The sequence below is a fragment of the Leucoraja erinacea genome, chromosome 5 (assembly GCF_028641065.1).
Source record: "Leucoraja erinacea ecotype New England chromosome 5, Leri_hhj_1, whole genome shotgun sequence".
Lineage (NCBI taxonomy): Eukaryota > Metazoa > Chordata > Chondrichthyes > Rajiformes > Rajidae > Leucoraja > Leucoraja erinaceus.
The window spans coordinates 66,077,724-66,084,680 of NC_073381.1; positions in this window are offsets into that span (position 1 = coordinate 66,077,724).

Here is a 6,957-nt window from a genome sequence, read left to right on the forward strand (position 1 = left end):
GGTTTTGTTCTTGTAAGGGATTGGTCTCCACAATATGGCCCGCGGACACATTAGGCCCAGTGACCAGGAGATTTTTCGAGCTCAGATTCAAGTCCGAGAATGGGCGGCTGTTACCCATTATATCCCTCGAATTGTCAAGACATCACAAGCAAAGATCACAAGCATCTGGATGGCGGCGCTGGCTTAACAGCTGCGGCCCACCTGCAGTCCGTCTGTTTTTTTCTTTTGTTTTGTTCCTTGTCATGTTTTAGTTAATTTTGTTTTATTAAGTTGTGTATGTGTGTGGGTGGGGTGGGAGAAACATGCTTTGGCCTCTTCCTTCGGGGGATGCGACTTTTTCTTCGGTCGTGTCCCCCGTCTCCGTCTGCGCCGAGGCCTAGTGGCGGGGCTGGCGGCAGCGGAGCTGTGGCGGCGGCAGCAGCGGCGGAGACCTGGCTCAGCCCTGAGGCTGTGGCGGCGGCGGCAGCAGCGGCGGCGGAGACCTGACCCGGCTGGAGCTGTGGCGGCGGCGGCAGCAGCGGCGGCGGAGACCTGACCCGGCACCCAAGCTGTGGCGGCGGCGGCGGCAGCGGCAGCAGCAGCGGAGGCCTGACTCGGCCCTGGAGCTGCCGCGGCGGCAGCAGCAGCAGCGGCGGCGGCGGCCCGACTCGGCCCTGGAGCTGTGGCGGCGGCAGCGGCAGCAGCAGCGGAGACCTGACTCGGCCCTGGAGCTGTGGCGGCGGCAGCGGCAGCAGCAGCGGAGACCTGGCTCGGCACCGAGGCTGTGGCGGCGGCGGCGGCAGCAGCAGCGGAGACCTGGATCGGCCCTGGAGCTGTGGCAGCAGCGGCGGCAGCAGCAGCGGAGACCTGGACCGGCACCGAGGCTGTGGCTGCGGCGGCGGCAGCAGCAGCAGCGGCGGAGACCTGGCCCGGCACCGAGGCTGTGGCAGCGGCGACCTGGCTCGGCACCGGAGCTGTGGCGGCGGCAGCGGAAGCGGAGACCTGACTCGGCCTCTGAGCTGTGGCGAGGCAGCGACCACCCGCGGAGTTCGAACCGTCGCCTCGGCGCAGAGGGAGAACAAAGAGGGAAGAGCCAGAGACTTTAAGATTTTGCCTTCCACCACAGTGAGGAGGTGTTTGGTGAACTCACTGTGGTGGATGTTAAATTTGTGTTGACTATGTGTTTTGTCATTTTTTTTAATTATATGTATGACTGCAGGGAAACAGAATTTCGTTCAGACCGAAAGGTCTGAATGACAATAAACAAATCTAATCTAATCTAATCTAAGCCCGCCGTGAAGAAGGGTGCAATCAAATATTATACAACTCTGCTCTATCATCTTTGGTGCAATGGTGGGCCGGGGGGTTCGGTGGCGGCGGCCGCAATCAAAGATACTAGATGAGCTCTGCTCTATATTCTTTGGTCGGAATGGGACGGCTGCGTGTTATACTGTGCTATTGTTCCACTCTCCCTCTCCTCCTTCTCCCTGTCCCCCTTCTCCCTCTCCCCTCCCTCTCCCCCCTTTTCCCCTTCTCCCTCTCCCCCCCTTCTCCCTGTCCCCCTTCTCCCTCTCCTTTTTTCCCCTTCTCCCTCTCCCCCTTCTCCCTCTCCCCCCTTCTCCCTCTCTTCTCTCGATCTCTCTCTCCCCTCGCTCCCCTCTCTTCTCTCGATCTCTCTCTCCCCTCTCTTCTCTCCATCTCTCTTTCCCTATCTTCTCTCGATCTCTCTCTCTCTCTCCCCCTCTCTTCTCTCGATCTCCCTCCCTTCCCTCTCTCCCTCCCTTCCATCTCTCCCTCCCTTACCTCTTCGTGAGAGTTGGCAGCTCTGCTATGCCTTGGGTCCAAAAGAGGATAGAAAGAAAATACTTAATGGTCTTTGTAAGAAGATTTTGATAAGCTCTTCTACATTTAAGGTAAATTGACATATTAGAGGCAAAAAGCATCTTCAATATACAGGTCTCTCCACACAACTGAAAACAATTGCATTTAAGTGATATATCATCCATTGTTCAGGCATGTAGCACTAGGTTACAATAAACTTCCTACATATTCCAGGAATGCATCTCATAAAAATGGGAGAGGCTTAAATGCATTGTAAAATCATAAATCCATGTTGACTTGGACTAATCCTTTTACTGCTATCCAAATGCCCCATTATTATATCTTTAATAATTGACTCCAGCATCTTTCACACCACCAAAGTCAGGCTAACTGGTCTGTAATTCCCCGTTTTCTCTCTCGCTCCTTTCTTGAAAAGTGGGATAGCATTAGCTATCCTCCAATCCACAGGAACTGATCGTAAATCTATTGATCGTTGGAAAATGATCATATGTATAAATATATATGTATGTGTATATATGCATGTATATGTGTGTATATATGTATGTATATATGTTTATATGTGTGTATGTATGCATATAAATGTATCCATATGTATGCGTGTATTTGTATGTGTGCATATGTATGTGTATACGTATGTATGTGTGTATATATGTATGTGTATATATATGTGTGTATATATATATATATGCATATATATATTATTACTATATAATTATATATATAATTGCCTTTATGGTTTATGTATATCATCTTACAAGACAAATAAATTAATAGTGATTATTTAAATCAAAGTTGCTTCTGATCCATGAGAATAAACTTAATTATCTCTAACTTGCCTCTCACACACAGACACACATTCATATAAATATATGAAATATGTATATGTTAAATTTAATTTTGTGCAGTGTGTGTTAAAGCAATACAAGGGAAACTGCACAATACAATGCAAGGGAAACTACGCAAAGGAGGGGGCTGTTCCCGCTACAAGATACTCGAGGATCTTTGCTTTGGATCAAAGATTATAGCGGAGCTCTATAATCTTTGCTTTGGATCACAGCGGGTGGCATACCGGAAGTCGCGTTAAAAAATGGCGGCCGTGACGTTCCGCCACGTACTACACGTCAGTCTATTGGATTTCGGAGGAGTGGTCTATCTTGCTCCTCTAGGATCTTTGGTGGAAACATTGTGCAGGTCGGGCAGCGCCTGGGGAATGGAACGGACCGATACGTTTTGGATTGGGACCGTTTAGATTTATTATTATTTCTGTACTGAGATACTGTGAAAAGCTTTGTTTTGTGTACTACCCAATCAGATGTACAATAAAGTCAAACTCAAACAATGTAGCATATCGTTTTCCAAAGACAAAGTCCAACGTGGAAGGACCATTGTGAAACTGTTCCTGAGTCTGGTGGTATGCGTTTTCATGCTTCTATATTTTGTGCCGGATGGGAGCAGGGATAAGAAAGAATGACTATTTCTGGCAGCCTTGGGAAGAGCTGCTTCCAAACCAAGTTCTCATGCAACCCAACAGTATGCTTTCTATGACACAGAGATTTGTAAAACAAACTGGATACATGACAAATTTCCTCAATCTCCTCAACAAGTTGCATCAACGTGGTTGGTCCACACAACAGATCGGTGGTAATAATGCGAAGGAACTTGAAGTTCTCAACGATTTTCACTTTGACACCATTGATGCTGAATGAATGAATTAATATGTTTATTGGCCAAGTATATTCACGTACAAGGAATTTGCCTTCGTGCTCTGCCCGCAAGTGACAACATGACATACAGTGACTGTTAGGAATGACACATAAAACATGAAACATTAATAATAAAACATCGGTTAAGGATGTGAATTAAATAAAATACCAGAGCAAAAGGAGGCTACAGATTTTTTGTCATTGAATAGAGCTACTACTCGTGGAAAAACGCTCTTTTTATGCCTGGCTGTGGCAGCTTTGACAGTCCGGAATTGCCTTCCAAAGGGAAGATTCAAAGAGTTTGGGGCCAGGGTGAGAGGGGACAGAAATGATCTTACCCGCTCGCTTCCTGGCCCTTGCAGTGTACAGTTTGTCAATGGAGGGAAGGTTGCAGCCGCTCGGACAATTTGCTTGGATGTCGTGCTTGGTAGCTGAGCCAAACCAGACCACGATGGAGAAGGTGAGGACAGACTCTATAATGGCCTTGTAGAATTGGACCATCATTGCCTGTGGTAGATTGTGCTTCCTCAGTTGCCGCAGGAAGTACATCACAACACCTTGGTGTTTCTCTGCAGAGTCTAGCAATGTAACAACATTTTGAGATTTAAAAAATCAAGTCTGCAATTTATCCCATCAGATAAAGCATAAAAAGAAGTTTAATTTGACACCTTATTCACTTTCATATCTTCAGTATTAAAAAAGTTATGTCCATTTTTATACTCGGAAATTAGCTTGTTCCCTATTGATTTTCCATTGACAACACAAAAGCTGTGATCGAGGATAGTCTAAAGTCCATAACTTTATTAAAAAGTAAGAGAACTGAAAGACATTTTCAGTTATTATAGATTGAAGCATTCTGAGACAAATATTAAACAATCTTACTTGGATGACCTGAAATTAAAGCATATAATTAGTTAGTTACCCAATTGTAGCTAATTCCAAAATTCAATTACTAGATCTAAACATCTATCCATTTCTTAAGGAAAGATTAACATTTTTATATAGCCTAAGTGTACAAAGAACATTCAGACAAGAATTCACATTAAAACATGATTTTTAAATCTCAGTGACATTAATTTATAGGCCAAATGGAAGGAATTTAGTGTTCAATTGCTGTAAATTAATGGTCATTTAAATCAGCTTTCGAGTGGGATCGTGTGGAACGCGATGGTTTGGAATGTTCCCATTGCGGTGAATTTGTACCCCATATGCCCAGAAAAATACTGCAGGATTTAATGGGCCCCCAAATCAGCTACTCGCAACATAAAATTTTGTATAAAGGGATCTTAAGAAGCGCTTTTTAACGTAAAAATAACCAGCCTATTGAGATGAGGACCCCTACATGAGATCCGTCCCGTTGGCGGCGGTCGCGGGTTTAGAGGATGATTTTTAACCTACTATAACAATTAAATAAACCAATATAGTTTAAAAATAGCTGCAGCGAACTAATGTCGCAGCGATTTTTCATCAGCAACTAAGTAGGCTGAACAACCTCGATTTGAATAGCCGAGAGAAAATCGCGTTTTAAACCCGCCCCCCTCTCAAAGGCGCCAAAATCGCGCACACGGGCAGCGACAGACCTACAGCAACGCTGAAGGTAAATTTTGCAACATACCTACAGAGTCCCCATACATTTTATCAATTGGGAGGACATCTGGACCTCACCTTATCTGATGTATTGATCTGGGACCTAGACTTCCTGTCACCAGCTCGCAGCTTGGGGCTTCTTACAGAAAAAGGCTAACAGGCCTTGTAGATGCATAAATCCTTTACTTTATTGTAACTTTGTTTTGGCCAAGATTTACATTCCCCCCTTTTATCATATGATAATCCATCATCAATGATAATCAAAGTACAATAGTGACTGTTTCATTCTAACAAATATCATAACAAAAAGATGCTGATGTATTTCCCAGAATCTCATCAAGCTTCCCGCGTTTTGTGGGCATAGCTTAATGATTTCCGTCTGATGAGTTTTCATGGGCGCAAATCCCCTCCATTCATATTGATGTAATCTGCTTGATCCAAAGCAGTGCTCTCGCTTAAATTTTTTTCCCTGTTGCCAGCTGGGCAACCTTGGCAGCTTTTTAGGTTGCCAAATGACAGTTTAGGTGGTCATTTAAGATGGCTTCCATGACGCATGCTCGGACGAAGTGCATAGTTACCAGTCGGAATTATGCTCAATGAAGCATTCACATATTATTTCTGCTTCAAATAAAGTCACAAACTAACATATTCACCAATCAAGACATGATATATACCACAATGACATGCAGCAAAATTATAATACAGTATCGCAACTCTTTATATACATTGCAATTAATGCAATTTTTATTATTTCTTTTCACTTCCAAACAAAAATGTGGTTGGATTATTCAGCGTATGATCAACCTGTGTCAATAAATCCTGGACCTTGATAACATATATGCTTAACCATGCACACTACAGATTGATGCAAGCATGTTTTCTGTGAAGGACCAAAAATTATCATAGCATGGCCATAGCTTGAGTCGTTATTGCTATTGGTACAGAAACACTCGCTTCCCACATACAATACAATACAATACAATACAATACAATACAATACAATACAATACAATACCGTTTATTTGTCATTTGAACCTCACATGAAGTTCAAACGAAATTTGATTTCTGCAGTCATACAACAAGAAAGAACCAAGACGCACCAACACAATTTACACAAACATCCATCACAGTGAATCTGCTCCTCACTGTGATGGAAGGCAAAGTCTTGTCTCTCCCTTGCTCTCCATTCTTCTCCCGATGTCAAAGTCAAATTCAAAGCACCCGGCGGGCGCTAGCAAGTCCCGCAGCCATTTAAAGCCACGCCGGGCGATGTAAGTAGCAATGTTACAACATTTTTAGATTTTAAAAATCAAGTCTGCAATTTATCCCATCAGATAAAGCATAAAAAGAAGTATAATTTGACACCTAATTCACGTTCATATCTCAAGTATTTAAAAGGTTATGGCCATTTTCATACTCGGAAATTAGCATCTTGTTCCCTATTGATTTTCTATGGACATAACAAAAAAGCTGTGATCGTGGACAGTCAAAAGCCCATAACTTTCTTAAAAATTAAGAGAACTGAATGAAATTTTCAGTTATCATAGTTTGAAGCATTCTGAAACAAATATAAATCAACCTTACTTGGATGACCTGAAATTAAAGCATATAATTAGTTAGTTACCCAATTGGAGCTAATTTCAAACTTCAATTACTAGATCTAAACATCTACCTATTTCTTAATAAATGATTAACATTTTTAAATAGCCTAAGTGTCCAAATAATATTCACAAATAATTCACAATAAAACATGATTTTTAAATCTCATTTACATTAATTTATAAGCCAAATGGAAGGAATTTAGTGTTCAATTGCTGTAAATTAAAGTCAATTTAAATCAGCTTTC